The following is a 20,871-nucleotide window of genomic DNA, read 5'->3' as shown; positions in this document are numbered from 1 at the left end:
GCCATCTGGTAATCTCTGGAGTTGTTATAGTTGTCTCTGTTTAGAGATTGTTCTTCTGGTGATTCTGATTATTGTCTATCAGCAGACCTGGGAGACAGGCTCTCTCCTCTGTGTTTCAGTGGTTAGAGCACTCTCTGCTAGCAAGCTCTCCTCTTACAGGGAAGGTGCACAGATATCTGGTGTTTGGACCTCCTCCTGGCTGAAGAAGAAGGTCCAAAACAGGACCTTTCCCAGGTGCTGTGTTGCTTTGGCAGGTCACAGAAGCTGTCAGCTTCTGTGGTGCACACTCTCACCTGTGCAGACTAAGTTCCTAAGTTCGGTGGAGTCCTGGATCCAAGATGGTGCTCCCTGCTCCTTAGGCAGAGGGCTCGAAGATCTGATTCTTAAAAGGGCCAGAACTGTCAGCTCGAAGAGCTACCTCTCCCATGCTTCTATAAGGTGCTCTCCCACCCTCTTCCTGCCTGGCCCAGCATTTCTCTACACTAGGGCATTAAGCCTTCACAAGACCAAGGTTCCCCTCTCCCATTGATGCCAAATAAGGTCCCTTCAACTCCTTCAGTCCTTCCCCTAACTCCTCCATTGGGGTCCTTGGGTTCAGTCTAATGGTTGGCTGCCAGAATCAATATCTCTGTATTGGTCAGGATCTGGCAGAGTCTCTTAGGAGACAGCTCTATCTGGCTCGTGCGAGCAAGCACTTCTTGGCATCCACAAATGTGTCTAGGTTTGGTGTCTGCATGTGGGATTTCCATTCCTTCAGTTTTTGTCCACTCTTTGTCCCCTTTTTCCCTTTAGAAATAACACCTACACAACTCATTAAACATGGAGAGGTCAAGTTGGTGCCTCCCTACAGCCTTTACCCTTACATACTAACGTTCACAGTACTGAGAAGTACTCTGCACATTGGAAAGGAGAAAGACAAACTCCAACTAAGCCACAAGCCCTGCATAATGATGACCTGCCCATAAGATACTCTGGTGCAATTGTGTCACAATGCTTGTGAAAGTAACCATTCAACATCTAGATCAAGTTTTGGCTCACACCATGACCAATGCTGCCAGTTTGGCCAAGAACCTGAGAATAGATAGCAAGCAAACACTGCAGTTCTGCTAAAGGAATATAGTAATAAAATGACTCCTAATGACATTTTGCTATATGCACACATTAGCGCCTTGCTCACACATCATAAGAGAAACTTCCTCCAATAGTATTTAGTATTAAATACAGATGCACAATCAGACAATTGGAGAATGATGAGAGACCTTGGAACGTTCAGTCTTAAATAGAATGTGCCCATAAAATTTCAATCCTCAAGGCCCAGGCCACTTTCTGGAAGAAAATACAAAAAAAGTGTGAAAATCAGAGGAGATAGAGGATACTACAGAAACAAGACCTTCAAAACACAGTACAACTGATATACATATGAACTCACTAATACTGAGGCAGCATTCATATGATGTGCACAAGTCTGCATCATATGAGGTCTTAGAGCTGAGCAAAGTGGACATATATCTTTAGCACTAACTAAGAAGCCAAAAGCTATAAGCTATTTCATCTTTGTAATGATTTACAAATGAAAATTTAGTTTGCTATAAGGCAGTCTTATCAGAGAAACAAATTCCTATTAGGTCCCATGCTTAGCAATAAATGACAAATGCAAAAGGAATTCAGAGACATATTTGAAGGGATATTTTGACTCATACGGGTGTCAAAGACTTTTTTTTCGTAACCTTACATGTTTTCTAGTTTTTTTGTTTGTTTTTATGAGAACTCTGTGTGGAAGAATGTGTACATTGCTGCATCAAAAGACAAAGAAGAAGAAGAAGAAGAAGAAGAAGAAGAAGAAGAAGAAGAAGAAGAAGAAGAAGAAGAAGAAGAAGAAGAAGAAGAAATAATTATGGCTTCTACCCATAACCCAAAGTAGTATAATATCACTGTTGTATATATATCCTATATATATATATATATATATATATATAGAGAGAGAGAGAGAGAGAGAGACTGTAGCATTAAAAAATATATACACATCCTGTTGCACCCAGCCAAGACGAATTTTTATATCTAAAAAATAAGAAGAAGCAGTGATTAGTTTGTGAAATTAGTAGAACCAATCATTGTTGATACTGAATACGTATTTTAGTGGGCTGTCCTCTAACAGAATAGCTTAGTAAGCAATTACAACTGTCCTCCGGTGAAATCATTTGCAATAAATGCCACTTTTTTTTCTCAAAAGAGAAACATAACATATTTTTAGGAGATCCATAACATTTTCCATGTTTTATTTCAGAATAATTTAATTTATAAAAATTACAATATTGTACTATTTTGTCCTCTCTATAAATTTGATTCTCAAAGGAGACATCTTTTGCAAATACAAGAGATTACTACATTCTCACACAACCACTGCTTATTAGGTCTGTCTCCTCACTCTTGTAACTTCCATACACGTTCATTGTTGAAATTTAATTTTAGCTGTTAGGGTGACGCATTTTCACATCTCCTTTTATTTTTCTAACTGATTTTAATTTCACGGATGTCTTGTGACATGTTCCAGTTGCACCAAATAATGGAGCCTTTTGTATGATAATGATGGCCATGATATTGGCTCGTTGTCACATAATCACTTGGTTTGTTCAATCTAATCTTACTATTAGGATAGAAAACATAATTCACAAACTCACTTAATTTCTGTTTTTTAAATATCTACATCCTCTATAAATGGTACTAGAGCAGTGAAAGTGGGAAATGAGTGGACAGAACAGCATTCTTGTGTGAAATTAATAATTATCAATTATTCCTCTATTAGCTTCCGACACACGTGTTTTATACTCCACCCTGGGATTCTTTCCACCCAATACATTGTTTCTCATCTACCTTGAGTTTTAGCTAAAATACCTTCATGTCTTCTAGTATGCTCAAATGAAGTCTTTACATAGCACTCAATAGATTGTATTTCAACACAAAACATAGCTCTCACTTCAAAAGTAATCAAAGATAGGTCATTTTGGAGCTGCATGAGTGACCATGGTCTGGGAAAATAGATTCAGGCTGAATGAAATAACGTTTTTATAATGGTTACTCTATTATTTACTATTATGTTGCTGTGATAAAACACCACAACCAGAAGTGTACTATGGAAGAGAAGTCTATTTTAGTTTAAAGTTCTAGACAAATGGGTGCATGGTGGCAGGAAAGCATGGCAACAGGGAGCAAAAAGCAAGGCAGCAAGAGCAGGAAGCTGAGTGTTCACATCTTCAAGTGTCAAGGCAAAGCAAGAGACAGCCAACTAGAAGTGGCACAAAGATTTAAACTCTCAAAGACTCTGTATTGATGTAATTCTTCTAGCAAGGCTGTAGCTTGTAAACGTCTCCCAAACATCACCACCAACTGTGGACCAAGTCCTCAAATATCCACACTTACGGGGACACTTCTCATTCAATGACCACATTTAGTTCTAGTTGTCACCTTGACACAGTCTAGCATCACTTGGAAAGGTGATATTATTGAGACATTCTCTAGATTATGTTAGTCTGTGGGCTACTCTTTGGAGATTATTTTGATTGTGTTAATGGATAAAGAAATGCCTAGCCTAAAAGTTGAAAATACTATTCTCAAGGTTTGGGTCCTAGCCTGTATAAACAGGGAAAACAGACACTGAGTGAGCAAAAGTTTGTGTGAATAAATTCACTATCCTCTGTTCTTGACTATGGATGTAATGCATTTACCTTCTTCAAGTTCCTGGCACCTTGGCTTCCTATAATAATGCTGTAATCTGGAAGGGTAGGGTTGACTATCATCCCCCAGTAGCCCCCCTCCCCCCACATACAGCAAGTTTGTGTTGGTCAAAATCTTTTATCACGTATGTAGTAAATGAACCTAATATGAATATAGTGTCATAGAGTTTTTGATCGTTGTAGAACAAAAGCATCTCAAAATGCAAACTATATCCTAAATGGATTGGTGGGAATATGGAGATTCAGTTATAGCCAAGCAAGGGATTCTCTTCTCCAGGCTTCAGATGCAGGCTGTTGGGATCCTCAGCTTTAATTTTGGTGTAAGCAAGTGGTCTATTAAGTGAACATTTCTCCAAATTTTCATCTGATGGCTGCAAGGATGTGAGGTCAGATACAGATAGGGGCAGTGGATATATATTAAAATGGATAAGTAATCCTCAAGGAACATTTTGATTTAGTCTCTATTATATTTCAATTTTCCACTATCTTGGATATCCCCAGGATGTATAGGATTAGACTTGTAGGGTCTTTAATATAGATGTGTTTTCAGAGGTGAACTTCAGTCATAGAAGCTAACATTCCCCAAAAGCTATCTATTCCCCGCACACTCCCTTGAAAACAGAATACTATTCTTTCACTATTTTCAAAATAGTGAAACTTTTATTAATGATAGTATTCATCATTAATAAAGGTGCAATAAATCTGTGTAATGTTAAATTTGTAAAATTGGAGAGGGATTTTAATGCAGCAATGTGACTACTCTGACTGAAATACAGATATGACCTTAGTACACACTTTTATTCTCAAACAGTGAAGGTAAATTAGTTTGTAGAACAAAGCAACCATGTTTTAAAGTGATGTCTAATTGAGTGGCAGACAAAGTGATGAATCAAAGAAAGATCTAACAGAATATGTTTTGCCCAACTCTCAGGAGAAGAGAGGAAAAATGAACTACTGGAGAGAGTAGGGCAGAGAGAGAAGGAGGCAGCTTTACTGGGGGGAGTTGGGAGTTTTACAGAGACAGGTTGGTTGAAGAGAGAACAACCTAAACACAGATGAAGACAGACAAACAGAAAAAAGGAAAAACAGCCAGATTAGAATAGATTGCAAGAGTTAGTTTGCTGCCGAGCAGAGAAATTCAGAAAATCTGAGAGAAACCAGATGGAATCAGTCAGCTTACAGAGGAGTTTAAGACAGAAAAGCTGAGTTGAACCATCCAACCAGAGTTCAGAAAGAACAAGAAAGGGTGAGCTTATTCAGTAGTAAGTCTGAGACTGAAAATAGTCTAGCCCTAGATTAGATTGTACAGATGCTAGAAGCTTCCAGGGCTAAACCTAGGTTAGCAGAAGGAGGCAGTATGCCTCCAAGACAACCATTACTATAGGTTAATAAAAGTTAGAGTTACATAAAATGTTTCTAGTGAAATATACTTTAGGGCACCAAAAATAAAATGAGTAAACTGTGTAACTTATACTAAATGCAAAGAATAAAGTTGAATGCTATTCATGCACTGGTAAATGAAAGCTGCACACACTGTTACTTAGGTTGCCCTAAAATATTAGTGTTTATTGAAGGGAATTTTCTAGAAATGTTCCCCATCCCGAGTCTTCCATGAGGTATGTTAACACATTAGAACTGGAATGATGTGGAGAGCCTGAAATGTTGTAAATCTAGAACCAAATTGTATTAGCCCATAATTCACCCCCTTAATAGCCACTTATTGCCCCCTCTATATATGACCTAATATTTTCTTCATTATCTTTTATACTTGGGGATGCATAAGCAGACTCCAACATCCATCAACCCATGGCTGAGAATACCAGCAGATAATATCTGAGGCTCATAGGACAGAGTTGCCTAGTTTGGTGGAACCCCTGCCTGATGTTTTCACCTGTGCTGGCTAGTCTTATGTCTGGATATACAAATAAAATTAAGCTGAATGAAGGACACTTTAATTGAGAAAATACTTCCATAAGATCTGGCTGTAAGGCATTTTCTTAATTATTTCTTGATGGCAGAAGGTCCATGCATTGTGCCATCCCTGGGCTGGTGGTCCTGAGTTCTATAAGAAAGCAGACTGAGAAAGTCAGGGGGAGCAAGCCATTGAGCAGCACCCATACATGGCCTCTGCATCAGCTCCTGCCTCCACGTTCCTGATTTGTTTGAGTTCCTGTTCTGACTTCCTTTGATGATGAACAGTAAAGCGGAAGTATAAGTCAAATAAATCCCCTGTTTTCCCAACTTGCTTTGTGGTTATGGTGTTTTGTAGTTGCAATTGAAACCCTACCTAAGACATCACCCACATATTTAGAAAAGATCTTGAATTTAGTTTTCATTTTTTGTCACTGTAAATCATCACGAGACTGTTCTCACTTTGGAAAATAGACCTTGGGATAGCTGGAATGTGTGTTTGTGGGCCATGCTGACTCACATTTTCCTCCAGAATAAACTATCTACTATCCTTTCTAAGGCAAGAGCTGTGTTTTTGGTTCCAAAAGTTATTTTGTTTTGATTCTGTTTAATTGTATGAATATGAGAGAGAATAAATTCCAGAAATTCTGTAATATTTAAGAAAGGGGGTAGATATTTCAAATGAGAACAAATATTTCTTACAAAAAAATAATAATGCTCTTTTCAGTGATGACCTTTGAATATAGCACGCAATGCCTACATAGTCTGCCTGAAGAATAAACCAAATGTTACAAATTTCCACCATCATAATCACTTGCTTCATTGTTCTTTTGTTCTGAATAGAAAAGGAGATAGCTACATGGATATATATATATATATATATATATATGTGTGTGTGTGTGTGTGTGTGTGTGTGTGTGTGTATGACAATTCACAGTAATTCCTTCATTCTTTGAAGGTTATAAACAGTGCACAATGCATAGACAGCAAGGTGATCAGTAAATCTTATCTGCTAGGAGACATGTGGGGAGCTGTGTTAGGAGAAAAGCTATATATGTGATTTGATGGTATGCTTACTCACACTGTTCTAAAAATGTTCTCTTTTCTATGTATAAAAGGTGACAAGGCACATAATTTTTCTTGCTCTGTCTCCAAGTGCATTCTTTAGAGAAGAAAGGTCAAATCCAGTGAATTACACAGCACAGGAAATGAAAGGCAAGTTCTAAGAAGACAGGTTAGGAATGTTAAGTGCTTCAGGGCATGAGACATGGCCCAGTGGAATTTCCTAGCAGAGTTCTGAGTACAAAGACAAGAGAGGGCGCCATGCAAATGATATAACTTAATCAGTGACACACTGAAGGAATCGTTCTCCCCTGATCTAATGACCTCACATTTAGATTTACAATGAAATCCTCAGAATAAATAAAACAAAATTAATCTTGCATTTTCACTACCTCCTTTCTTGAGCTCTAATCAATTGTGAAATTTATCAAAACTTGATAAAGCTTGTGGTATTGTGAAGGGCATCCAGCCACTTACTGAGCTGCCTCAGTATCTAATGCAGAAGAGCTTGACATAGAATCATATTAAATAACTTGGCAATGTTTATGAGCTGCAAAAGACCCATGTAACATTTTCCAGTTATAAACTGCCTTGCTTCAACTTCATTAGTTCATTGCAATTCATTAATAAGCATAAGCTCATGTATAAGAAATGGAACGTGCAGGTTGATGCTAAGGACTTTTAATTCCTGACAACTCAAGCATGTCTGTCCCACATATATGAATATGCTGACATGGGTTGAATTTCTATTGTAAAATCGCTTATTTCTGAGCATAATTACAGTATAGCGGGTATAGGATGGTACCAGGAGACAGTTCCTGACTTTGTATTGCATTCTTAAGGATTACTTTTTAAATAACTACGACAATGAAGATAAGGCAACAGAATAACATACAACCCCTGATCTCTTCTTAATTTGATTAACTTAAGTTTCTGGGACAGAGACACTGAAGCCACATCAAATATGTCACAAGGCTGATTGATTAGATGTTCAATGAATGTGGACAGTTGGAATGTTATAAGAATAAAGCCAAATTATCTTCATATATCTTAGCTCCCAAACAGCTGAGTATTGCACACTTCTATGTCCAATATAACATCCTCATAACTAATAGCTTTTTGGAATCTAGAAACTTTCCCCCATTTTTGCCAACTAGATCGTTACAAACGTCCTCAGATAACATGAGACTAGTAATGGGGATTTCCCTGGTTGGCTGTAACTTGTCTCATGTTTTGACAATGTTCATTAAGTGTCCTGATTCATAACTTTCTTTTTTCTATTACTATGAAAACATTATGAATTCATTACCATGTTTGAACATGGTGTTTATGGTAATCACCATGTCACTTAAACATGGTCACTTATATGAGGCTCAATGTTTTTTATTTTCTTTGAGGTGAGAGCTGTATTTTATGTTGACACTCTAAATACAAAACACCATGATTTTCATATAAATTAAATAAACTAAATAGTACTATAGATTTTATATTTGTAAATATTTAATATCTATATTCCAGCTGTTTACTTCTATATATGACATGATATATGCATAGTGTACTTAAGTAATTTAAAATAATGAAAAATAACTCCCAAAATAAAACCTTTATCTTTAAATGTATGACTTAATGCTTCAAAGTTCTGATGCTCTTACAAAATCCTCTGTGCAGCTTCCCAGCAAATAATTAGATGACCACAACCAGATACTGTTTAAGAGCTGGGAAATTGGCTCAGTGGGTCTAAAGTACCTGACTATGTGAGTTCAGATAATAGAGCCAACATAAAAAACTAGTTGCAGTAGTAATTCCAGAGAGCCTATGGAACAGAGATGGGAGAATCTCTGAATTTCACTAGCCAAATGGCTTCATATGCACAGCAATGGAAGATGTGAGACCCTGTATCACACAGGTGAAGAAAGAGCTCATACGTTAGAAATTGCACATGACCCCACTCACACATGAACAAGCAGCAATACACAGCTGCATATGCATGCACATTATTCACAAATGTGCATCATTCATTCCCATTGTACATGTGTGTGTATGTGTGAGAGAGAGGCAGAGCAGGAGAGACAGAGACAGACAGACAGAGACAGATGGAGAGAGACAGAAGGAGGGATACACTGTTTATGAATGCTCATTGGGCTTACTTGTCACTATAAAGTTATTGATTTCTATCTTATGCAGAAACACTATCTAGAGCTACACTTCATGATATATTCTGAGCATAGTAATTCCTGGAGGAAAAAGATAAATGATGCTAAAATTTGATATTACAAAATGCTGGTGTCCTGAAGAGGACATATTAAGAAAACTGTTTTAAATGGACAAGTAAAAAGTGAAACAGGAAAGGTTATGCAAGCAACCAGTACTGTTTTATCTTCAGACTCTGAAGTCACTGACAGAACTGACACAATCTCACAAAGCCTGGGATCTAGGTCTAAGACATTGCTCTGGAATCACTTATTTGACTATTCTGTGGGAGTATAGTGAAGGCAGTCTCATCATCTCTGATCCTACTTAGGAATAAATTCTCTTCAGGAGGAGTTACTGTCTGATAGATTGAAAAAGGGAAGAAAAAAAACCACATGAAAGAAATGAAAGCAGGAGTAATTATGTAATTATGTTTGAAATAAAATTTTAAAAAAGACAAACATAATTCTATGTGCAGGTGAAACTTCCTCCTAGGTAAAATAATTTGTGGTTTGCCTTTAGTACTTATGGTATGTTTCCTTGTCCCTAGTAGCTCCTTAATAAAACTGTATGTATGATCACAAAATGAACCCTAATCTTAAATCATAAAAATAATTCCAATGATTGGTTAGAAAATGCACAAACAGCACAGGAATTCCTCCACTATTTAACATATAATTTTATTGTGTGTTTAGGGGCTGGTTGTGGACTGGGGGGCATTGCCATAGTGTGAATGTGGACGTCCTGAAACTACATGTGGGAACTGGCATTCTTCCTCCCCCAGGTGAGTTCTGATAATTCAACGTTGATAATCAGACTTAGACACCTGTGCATCTATCCCTTGAGTCATCTTATCCATTGATAAGGAAGAGGCGCTTTTGTGAAATGGAGTTCTCTCTATAATATCACCACTCTCATCAATATATTTAAGATTGAAGTGGTTCCTGATGGCTATGCTTGCCACGCCCATGTTCAGGTGTGAGGTTGAAAGGTTCAGGACCTCAGGATCATCCCTGACTCTAGGGCCAGTATGAGGCCAGCCTGGGCTATATGGAATCCTATCTCAAGAAAAACATAAGTCAAGCAAGCAAAATAAAGCAGAAGAAGAAAAAATTAACGTTAGAAAAGATGCAAAGAAAATCATCAGAATGTTTGATGAGCGTATAGCAAAACATAGCTCTCTCTCATTTATAACTAGACTCAAGAGTGCATAGATTTATTAATATCCACATGGAGAGCTTAGCCTACTGTGATGACTAGAAATGTCTGTGCTCAGTCCCAGGTGATACCTCTCACTTAGTGCTAACACTGTCATGAACACAACAAAACTTCCTTAAGAGCCAGTAAAAATCCTAAACCCTTTTTTTTTGTCTAATTTCAAAACAATAAATTTGACCTCAGATGAACATTGTTACTTTGAAAACTTCTTTGTCCATAAGAAAATGAACTTGCACAATCTTTTCTATCCAGTATGAGATCTTCCTCCAATAAAGAAATTATTTTTAAAAGCAGTAATGACTGTGAAATGTACCCTTGTGTTTCTCAAGTACATTTTAAAATTCATCTAATTTCGATACTAAAAACAGCCCAATGAAGCTATGGTATTATTTCTGTTCTATAATGTATAAAGGACAAAACTGAGTCTGAGTGATAGATAAGTCAGTTGTAGAAAACCATAGAAGAATGAAATATTGGTCTGCTGTTTGGATTCTAGATTCGCTCTTTTCATGCTATTCTCATTAATTTCCATTGAATTGTAATGTATCAGAGATCCTTTGGGGATGTGTGAAAATTAACATGTATTCTAACACAAACCAACAAAGAAATTTGTGTGTAAGATCAATTCTTCTTAATTAAAGATTGACTTTGGGACCACCTACCTCAGCCTGTTTGCAGTGGTTCTCAGAAATCCAGTTTTTTCAACTCAATTGCTCACAGCAGTTTAGACACATCCTTTCTTACAGAAGGCAACTGGAGGCAGGTGGAACCCAGAAGTAAATATATGCTCTCACAGACAAGGCAACAGGACTCATGTTGCCCAGGTCCAGCTGTTGACCAGGCAGATGTTAAGTAGCTAACATGGACCCTGTCTGTCTGACTTTGCACAGATCCAGGAGGTGGCTCAGATGATGGTCAGTGTCTCTCCATGTCCAGCCTGCTAGGCAGAGTTGGAGAGAGGAACGACTGCTTTCTTGCCTTCAGCAAAAGGTTTAAAATGCTGAGAGTTCTTGAGTTCTGAGTGGAGGGAAAAGAGCAGGTGGAGGGACTGAGTCTGCCTTTTGTTCAAGGGAATGTTCAGCATATTACAGATCGTGTCACTGTGCTTAGTCAGGCTGAAGTCGATCTTGACCATAGCAGACACATCTTTGCCAAGAGGTCTTCCCACTCTGGGGACTGCTCCTTCACCAGCATGTCAATCAATGTCAAGCATGGACCTGGTGTGGCAAGACTTACAATGTTGTAATTCACAGATGCTTTCCATCCAGGGGTCAACAGCTTTGGATTCTTTTCTGCATCTTTTAGGTTCTTTACATCAGATATGCTTTAAGGTCTCTAATAGCTATTTACTTGGCCATAGATTCCCTTATAAGACTATCAGAAATCACATTCCTAAAAATGGAGAGAAATTCCACATCTTCTTAAGTGAGCAAAGGGCTTTTCCTGTCTGTTTCAGTAAGGTAAATGTGTAGCATTATGGAGTATATTCTTTCCATACTCCTTCCTCCATTGATCATAAAATGTTTATAGTAAAGTTTCAGAATCATTGCTGAAATGTCTCACCATTTTACTTGGAGCAATATGAGCAATCTTCTCTTTGTCCTCCTCTGCAGTTCATCTATCAGGAAAACAAAGAGAGGAGAATATAAAGATTTTGAAATTGAACAGCACATGCTAATATGCCTAAGATAATTTCTACTATATTACATAGTTTGTGAAAGTTGTCCATCTCTAGCTTGGAAATATGAACAACTTTTTCAGCCCCTAAGGAATATTTAGGTAGAAATAACAGAGAACATTGCAAAGTTATTCCAGTTTCTCAGGGATAAGTGAGCTATAGAACTATAATCTTATCTGGTACACATATGAAATTGGTTTTCTCTTATTAGTTGTTAATAAGTCCAAGGCTAAGGATGCTAAAATAATACTCCTTGTGTGCCTTCTCTTTCCAGAACAGAAGTGTTGTTTAGGTATTATCTTAGTTTCCTTTCCATGACACTAACAATACACTGTGACCAAGGCAACTTACAAAGAAAGAGTTTATTTGGGCTTACAGTTTCAGAGCATTAAAAGTCTATGGTGGAGAGACAGCATGCAGACAAGCTGTAGATATTTAGACTGGGGTAGCTAAGGGGTCACATGTTAATACCAAGTAGGAGTCAGAAAGCAGAACACTGGGACTGGCCCAAGATCTTTGAAACCTCAAAGTCTGTCCCCACGTGACACACCTCATTCAATAGGCTACAGCTCCTAATCCATGTCAAATAGTTTCACCAAATTCAGACCAAGTATTTGAACATATCAGCCTACAGATGTCATTCACATTTGAATTCTCATAGCTATTTTCACTATATAAAAGTTTCAGATACAGGAAGCTCTGTTTTTACCAGTTATATTTGTAAGAACTCTGTGTGCTCAATAATCATGACTGTGCTATAATAAGATACTAAATATTTATATGAATAAAATGTTGTAATACTGAGAATGAAAAAGAAAAATGATCAAAATAAAAATATATCTATATAGCTAAATGATAATAGATGTTTTCTGGAAAGTAAACTGTGATTAGTCAAGTAATTTTGTAGTCAGTTCTGAGAATTTAAATTGCAATAGCATTTTCTCTTTACCTATAAATTCTTAAGAAACCAATGAAACAATTATGTCCCTTATTTTATTTCTGCTCTTTGAAAATATACTTAAGAGAAAGAAATGCAAGAGGAAAAGAACAGCCTTCAAAATAATTATGGAGAATAACATTGAAATGAAGATGAACCAAAGACAAAACCAATCTCTAGATACTCAGAAACTCTTGTGCAAAGACCTAAGGTAGAGTTGACAGAAATGGGTACTGAGTTTAATTTGTCTTCCCTAGGTTCTTTCTGATGCTGATTTGGATATACATCAGGTGATTTCTTACTTCACAAAACAAGATAACTTCCTTTCATGTATATCCCCTAAAGTCTAGACTGCTGCCAGCAGACTCTGACATTCCCACAGGAAGTTCTCCAAAGATGAATGACCTGGCCTCTTTATCCAGCATTAGAAATGTTCTATCAGAAGACGCTGAGAATTTCACATTCTACACACAACCATTCTGCTTGGTTTTTTTTAAATTGATTTGTGATGACATCATACACATTTACATTTTAATTTATTTTACTGTGTTTTCGGCTATACACTATTTATGCAAATTGAATGCTTGATTCTTTGTATTTATTTTTCCTTCGTTTGAATAGCTTAAGTCAATATATAGGAGATATATTTTGTATGGGCTCTGTGCGTGAAGGACAGAGGTCATGTCCCCCTTTTCTCCTTATGAAAACTTCCACAATTATCTGCTATCTGCCAGACTGCAAACTTCTATTTCATTCCCAATTTGTGATTGCAAATATCAACATTGGCACCTCTTGACAACTTGGCTAAATAAAAATTAATAATTTCCCAAAGAAAGGATTAGTTAATAGGCGAGAACAGAAATTATAAAAATTAAAAGTTGAATATATGAGGTTAAATATAGTCTGTACTATAGTGAGGAACATTGTAGTCAATCCTTAATCCTGGACATTGGATTATGTAAAATGTTAGATTGACGATAACTGGGGTGAAGGAACAAGAGGTATAGATCTCTTGAACTTCAAAGTAATATTTTTTTGTAAGCAAAAGGGCTTCTTTTCTTCATTAACTTGTTAAGAGTTGATCACAATCTTTGCAGGTTCCAACATGTATGCTTTTGTTACAGCCAGGGATTCTTATTAATTATTTTATTATTAGCCAGAAGTAAAGGGAAATAATACACATGGAGTATTGTTTCATTTGCCATCTGTTTCTCTTTCTAGAGAATTAACAGATTTAGGATGTCCTAAATTATCTTTGAGCATGTATTACTACTGTTTCCTTGAGTTAGTTCTTCAATCCTTGAACTGCATTTCTTTTTTTGTTTGTTTGTTTGTTTGGTTTGGTTTTCTGTTTTATTCTTTTTTTTAATTAGCTATTTTCTTTATTTACATTTCAAATGCTATCCCCTTTCCTAGTTTCCTCTCTGACTATCCCCTATACTCTCCCTTCTCCCCCTGCTCCCCAACCCATCCACTCCTGCTTCCTGGCTCTGGCATTCCCCTATCCTGGGGCATAGAATCTTTGCAAGACGAAGGTCCTTTTCTCCCACTGATAGCCAACTAGACAATCCTCTGCTACATATGCAGCTAGAAACACAAGTCCCGCTATGTGTTCTTCAATCCTTGAACTGCATTTCTGCTTCTAATATAAACCCAATGATAGTTACCATTGAGAAAGAGACAAGGGGATTCTAACCTGACATTCTTTATTTATTTATAAGCAGGGAGGCTGCATGTAAGAGACATTGTATGGATCATCTCGGACAATATGTGTGAAAGCTAACTGGATCTGAGGGCACAAGGAGGAGGAACTACAGTGAGTATTGGAATCATGTTGCCTTTCTCTCCGGGATGGACTATGAGAATGATGGAATGGAAAACTTAGAGTCTCACATATTCAGATGAGGTATCATGCAAGTAGGATGAAACTAGGCAGCCCTTAACAAGTCTCTGTGTATATTTACTTTGTAAATTGGGATATCCAGGGGATTGTTAGGATGATGACTTTGCATAATTGTGGTATATTATCCTGGACAATAGCTAGCAAAAGTTAATTGCAGTATGCTTTGCTGTTCACCTCTGTACAAAACTTAGAAGTCGAATTCTGCTTTAAAGGATTATTTGAAAAGTAATTGAGAAAAAGTCTTTTACTGACTTTTAAGCTCTACTTTTTTCAAGATGAACTCATTTGTTGATGATGTCTTGATTGCTCTTGTACCTGACTATTTATTAGCAACACTATCCATGAATCCCTGAAATTGACTACAACTAGGCAAAGCAAGTAATCCATGTGATAGCAAGAGATCCCTCTTTTTTGGGGCTTTACTGTTCTGAATTGTTAATGTATTGTGACTTTATTATATAATAAAACAGAATATCCCAGCCTCATACTATGTGAGTACATACCACAGCCTTATATTAGATAATCAGTAATTTGCTTGTATACTTGATAATCAAATATATATATGTATATATAATTGTTTTTGTTTTATGTATGTAAGTGTATTGCCTGAATGTGTGTATGTACAGCATGTATGATTAATGCCTACAAGAGAAAGAAGGGCCATGAATAAGTGATCTACAGGGTGTTGTAAGCCACAGTATAGGTGCTGGGAAATAAACCTGGTCTTCTGCAAGAACAATACATTCTCTAAACCACTGGTTATCTCAAAGTCCCCAATGCTCAAATCTTTTCTGAAACGATAAATTAATGTAAATGAATACAAGTTTATTTATATGTATACACACCACACATGACAACATGTACACACAAGCAAACAACCTGTTGAGGCCATTTATTGTTACTCCTTATGTGTATAGGTTTATGGCTGAAATATTTAGGATTGCACAACCTATCATGGGGGGGGATCATACCTGAGAAAGAATGATTCCCCCTCTTTCTGCAGGCTGACATTGTAGCTCTTCATGTATGGATGGAGCCTTGTCAGATTTTGTAACAACTAGCATATTAACCGATGGTGTTAATTTGCCAATTTTATTTGGGCAACTGTATTGTTGAGATTTCATGGTGCAGCTTCCCTGTTATACATAGAAGGCCAAATCTCCCAGACTACCCCAGACTATCTCCTATAACATAATCAGATGTTCTTGACCACTCAATCTTTCTGACTTCTTTTATTGTAATGTTCCCAGAGTCTTAAGTGTAGATGTTGTGTTGCAGATTCATCAGTTGGGTTTAGGTAACCCACATACAGTTGTTCTCTTTCTTTTTTACCAGTTTTTCTGTAATTATGAGCCACTGCTGTAAAAATAGATGAGGAGAAAAATCATCATTTCTCTGTGGGTATGAATGATAAGTCTAGAATGCTATTAGAAAATGATTTCTCATTTAGGAAAGTAGAAGTAGGTTCATCTCTAGATCCATGGCCTCACTAGCCAAGGGCAGTTGACTAGGATCACAGTACCAGCCATGTATTCTTTCCTATTAAGCAGGCTTTATGCACAACTAAATATGTGTCAGATACCACAATGATAAAGTGCCACTATTGGACTTTTGTTGTTTGTTATCTGGTCATATTGGCCATTGCTGTAGCTCATACAATTTCTATTTAGATAGGACTGTTAGTTTTCTCCTTTGACAGCTTGCATAGCACCTTCATATTCAAGGAGGCAAGGTTAATTCCAGTTGTTTCTTCTAAGCCTTGTGTCTACAGTGTGTTTTGTTTTCAACAATAGGGTTTTATCTTTAAATTCCAGGTCAACTAAGGGAAGCAACATTATTCTTTAGTGTTTTGGGATCTTACAGATTATCCTAATCAAAATATCAGATAGATGGTTCTGATGTTTGGAATTGGAGGTTTTGTTTGATAGCCTATTGCTCTTGGGGGAAACATTGTAATTTAAAATCTATCTATAGTTACCTATCATCTATATGTGTATGCATCATTTACATATCTACATATCACCAATCTATCTATACACATATGCCATAACATATATGTGTGTGTGTGTGTGTGTGTGTGTGTGTGTGTGTGTGTAATTTTAGGAAAACAGAATATTTCTCTATTACTCTATGGCTTTCTCATATATACTTTTTCTCTCATTTACCCATGATCTTCTCTTGATTTTTGATTCCTTTCACTCCCCAGTTAAGTGCCCTGACACCCCTAATTTTTCCCATTCTAACATCTGTGTTTTTCTCCTCCTCTTCAATATTCATTCCCATCAATTGACTCAAGGTTCTTTAGAATTTTCCTGGTTCTACAGTTATTCCAATACACACACACACACACACACACACACACACACATATATATGAGTGACATGAACCATTTAAATTTCTTGGTCTGAATTAGTGTAATGTTATCCACTTTTATCCATTTGCCTACAAAGCTTATGAATTCAAATATTGTTATAACTGAATAAAATTAAAATGTGTATGTGCACATTTTCATCAGTTGAAAGACGTTTAGGCTGTATCTATTTCCTAGCTCTTGTGGATAAAGCAGCAAGCAACATGTCTGAGACAGTCTCTGGGGAGTCAGGTGTTGTAATCTTGGGTGTATGACAAAGAATGGTAGAGCTAGGTGATATGACAGGTCTGTTTTAGCTGTCTGAAAGTTCTGCACATTACTGTAGTAGAGCATCTATTTGTGGTCCACCCAACAATGAATGAGCATTCCTCTACCCCTGCATCCTCACCATTATTTGTTTTTAGTTGCTTTCATTATCTTAGCCATTCTGACTAAGGTAAGTTAAAATATCAAAGTAGTTAACCTATATAGCTATAATTTCTAATTAAGGATGTTGGATACTTTTCTAAAATGATTCTTAGCCATTTTTATTCCCTTTTGTACTCTCCAAACTTTTCTTTTAGGCTACAGTACTACTTTTGCCAATTTTTGAGAAGGTATTTTGTAAACAAAAATGTGACTGTGCATAAAATTCATTTGTTTCAATGTTTGTTTATAAGTCTTCATTTGTTCTAGTAAAGAAATATTTGGCCACCTCCACTGAACTTCGGTGTGTTACTCTCTTATCATGATTCCACAAAATTATTTTCCTACCTATAGTTAATTTTTTTTAATTATAGCTTACTTACAAACAAGTTATATAACTCCAAAATACACGTGTACATCTAGATATTTTACATCATTGACTCCTAATTTAGTTCCTCATTACAGTTTAGGTTACAGCTTAAAGATTTTAATCTTTTAATAAGACTTATTTTATTATCTAGCAGATGGTTTATCTTGGGGAATGGTTCAGGCTCTCATGGAAAATTTATATTGTCAGTACTTTTGTGGTGTTCTAGATCAATGATGCTTAGATCAAGAGTAAAGGTAAAGTTATTCGAACTCAACAAGAAAATCTTTTCAAATTTGCACCATCTTTCTCCCAAACATTTACTGTATCAGTAATCTCTACTCTTACTTATGATTTTTTCCCTTTGTCCCTGAAAATACACTAAAATTTATAGTAAACACCATATAATTCTCCCTTAATTCTAAACAAATTAAACATGACTACTTACAGACATGCCTTTTGACAAAATCATAATCTATTGTGGAATTTTTTTCTGACTTCTATCTGTCCAATGTTTCCCCTAACATCTTTGCATCCCAGAGAATTATCTTGTTCATTCTACTTTTGAATTTTGTGTTGTAACCCAAGTGACATAATTACATCACACTGAGAATGAACAGATATTCGCTGGATACTGTATTTCTCCAACTCATTGTGTGATTTCCTCTCTTTTTTCATTGCCTAGACATACTGCCTTGTATCTTGCTCCTACTATGTACGGGTTGAAGGTCTAACACTAGGTGTTTTCTGTCTTGGGCCTAACTACCCCAAGCTATATGATTTTTGATTTTTTTCCTGCTTTGGAATCCCCTAAAGAACTGTAACCCACTCAATGGGATATTTTTGAATTCCAGGAGTCAAACAGTACTCATAGTTGCTTTGTCACTACCTTACTATGTGATTTGGATCGCCATTGTTTCTATATTAGTTATTTTCTTTCATGTTATAATATAGTACTGAAAGATTCTAAGAACTAGATAAGTCATATTGTGAGCTTCTTTTAAATATCTGCTTCCCAGTATAGTGCTTAGCACATAGTAGTCATGATTAAGTATTTATTGATTGATTAACTTAATCCGTTATCTACAAGATTTTGAAGGATGAAAACATGATTGGCTTCAGTATCAGGGGATGAATAACATAGTTAGTAGGACTCTGTCTCTTGACTTGGAAGTTTGGGAAGACTCACGAATGTGTTCTACTTGTTCATGACCTTCACTTTTGCTGTTTAACCTAAAACTTTCTGCTATATTTTTAAATTAGTTCCTCCTGTTTCAAACCAACAGCTGTATGAAAAACAGATGGCTGCTTCTCTTCATATCCTTTGTCTCATTCCAAGACCATCACAAAACCAGACCTCATTCTTTGTCCTGGGCTAAATAATTCTTCCATTTTTAACACTTCCTGGAGTTTTGATTGCCATGCCCAAAATCCTCTCCTGTACCCTCTGTTTGTAGCCTTGTACAATAGAACTTCCCACCATAATAGAAACATTCTACATCTGGGCCGTCTAGTACAGTAACCACTAGTGACATGTGGTGAATACGAACTTGAAATGTAAGACATTGAAGGACTGAGCTTTTAAATTACACTTAATTTCAGTGAATTAAAATGTAAATATCCACATATGGTTAGGGTCTAGCAAATTACCACAGCTGTTAGATACTGTGGAGTTTCTGTGCACTCTTAAGCAGCTGTACATCTTATTTATTAGTAAGTGGCTGATACTAAATATGCATCAAATATTTATTTTAAAGTTTGAATGAGATAGCTAAAACACAATGTATAAGACAAATATTTTTGACTACATGGTCTAAAGTTTGCTTTCAAAGTAAAGGTAATTTAGTGATTATCAATTATATTTTATGGAAGATGCTTCCATAACCTGATGCTTAATATGGAAGATATAATATAGCACTTTCTATGAATTCTTTTCTGTAGCATTTAATATTTTAATAAAACAATATTTATTCACTATGTGTATATATGTATATACATAGTATATCTATGGAAGGTGAAGAAAGGTGGAAAGGGCCAAAGAGGGATCCTATATGGCCAAATTCAGCTGAAGCTGGAGAATTCTGGGAATGGCTGGATACATTTGTCAGGAATGGGAGCAGTTTGGGGCCATTCAAATATATAATGAATATGAGTCTACCTCTACCTTTAACTAAATGAGTTTCCTAGTATTTTTCCCATTTTTTATTAGGTATTTTCTTCATTTACATTTCAAATGCTATCCCAAAAGTCTCCCATACCCTCCCCACTGCCCCCTCTCTCCTACCCATTCACTCCCACTTCTGGGCCCTGGCGTTCCCCTGTACTGGGGCATATAAAGTTTGCAAGACCAAGGGGCCTCTCTTCCCAATGATGGCCGAGTAGGCCATCTTCTGCTACATATGCAGCTAGAGACACGAGCTCTAGGGGTACTGGTTAGTTCATATTGTTGTTCCACTTATAGGGTTGCAGACCCCTTTAGCTCCTTGGGTATTTTCTCTAACTCCTCCATTGGGGGTCCTGTGTTCCATCCAATAGCTGACTGTGAGCATGCACTCCTGTGTTTGCCAGGTACTGGCATAGCCACAGCTATACCAGGGTCCTTGTATTTTTAAAACATGTACCCTGTGATCTACATTTTCTCAGGTGTCCTGAAAATAAAAATGCTTTGTTTAAATTTAAGCTCTGATGCACCTTTGACCTAGTGCTTATTTCCAGACTTCAAGGTGAGGGATGTGTGTTAATTAAAAAACAGCTGGGAGCATTTATAGATGAGCCTCACATTTTTTGGGTCATGTCTGATCCCTTCCACAGTGCTCATTGTTGAGAAGAATTCACTCAACAAGGAAGCAAAGATGAAGTCAAATCTAAGTGTCAAACACATTCCTTGGTTCCAGATTCCTAAGTAATATTTTAATTCTGATTCAGGAGGAGAAACGTGGTTGTTCTCCTTTATTTTTATTTATTTTTCCCCCCCAGGCTCTCTAGTCTGTTCGTTGATGTAACTGTATTTTTTTTAATATTTTTATTACATATTTTCCTCAATTACATTTCCAATACTATCCCAAAAGTCCCCCATAGCGCCCCCCACTTCCCTACCC

The 20,871-nt window shown here is 36.7% G+C and overlaps 1 long non-coding RNA gene across 1 annotated transcript in view; it reads left to right on the top strand.

The window, feature by feature from the left end:
- The window catches only part of LOC115032127, a 131,896-nt gene that overhangs the window by 34,538 nt on the left and 76,487 nt on the right, over positions 1-20,871 (top strand). Inside the window, exons 2-3 of the long non-coding RNA XR_003837759.1 lie at positions 9,590-9,678; positions 14,452-14,543. This is a non-coding gene — a long non-coding RNA (uncharacterized LOC115032127). The remainder of the gene's footprint in view (positions 1-9,589; positions 9,679-14,451; positions 14,544-20,871) is intronic.

This window comes from Mus caroli, chromosome 10, assembly GCF_900094665.2.
Source record: "Mus caroli chromosome 10, CAROLI_EIJ_v1.1, whole genome shotgun sequence".
Taxonomy (NCBI): domain Eukaryota; kingdom Metazoa; phylum Chordata; class Mammalia; order Rodentia; family Muridae; genus Mus; species Mus caroli.
Note: the sequence above shows the minus strand (reverse complement) of the source record. Positions and strands in the feature narration are given on the sequence as shown.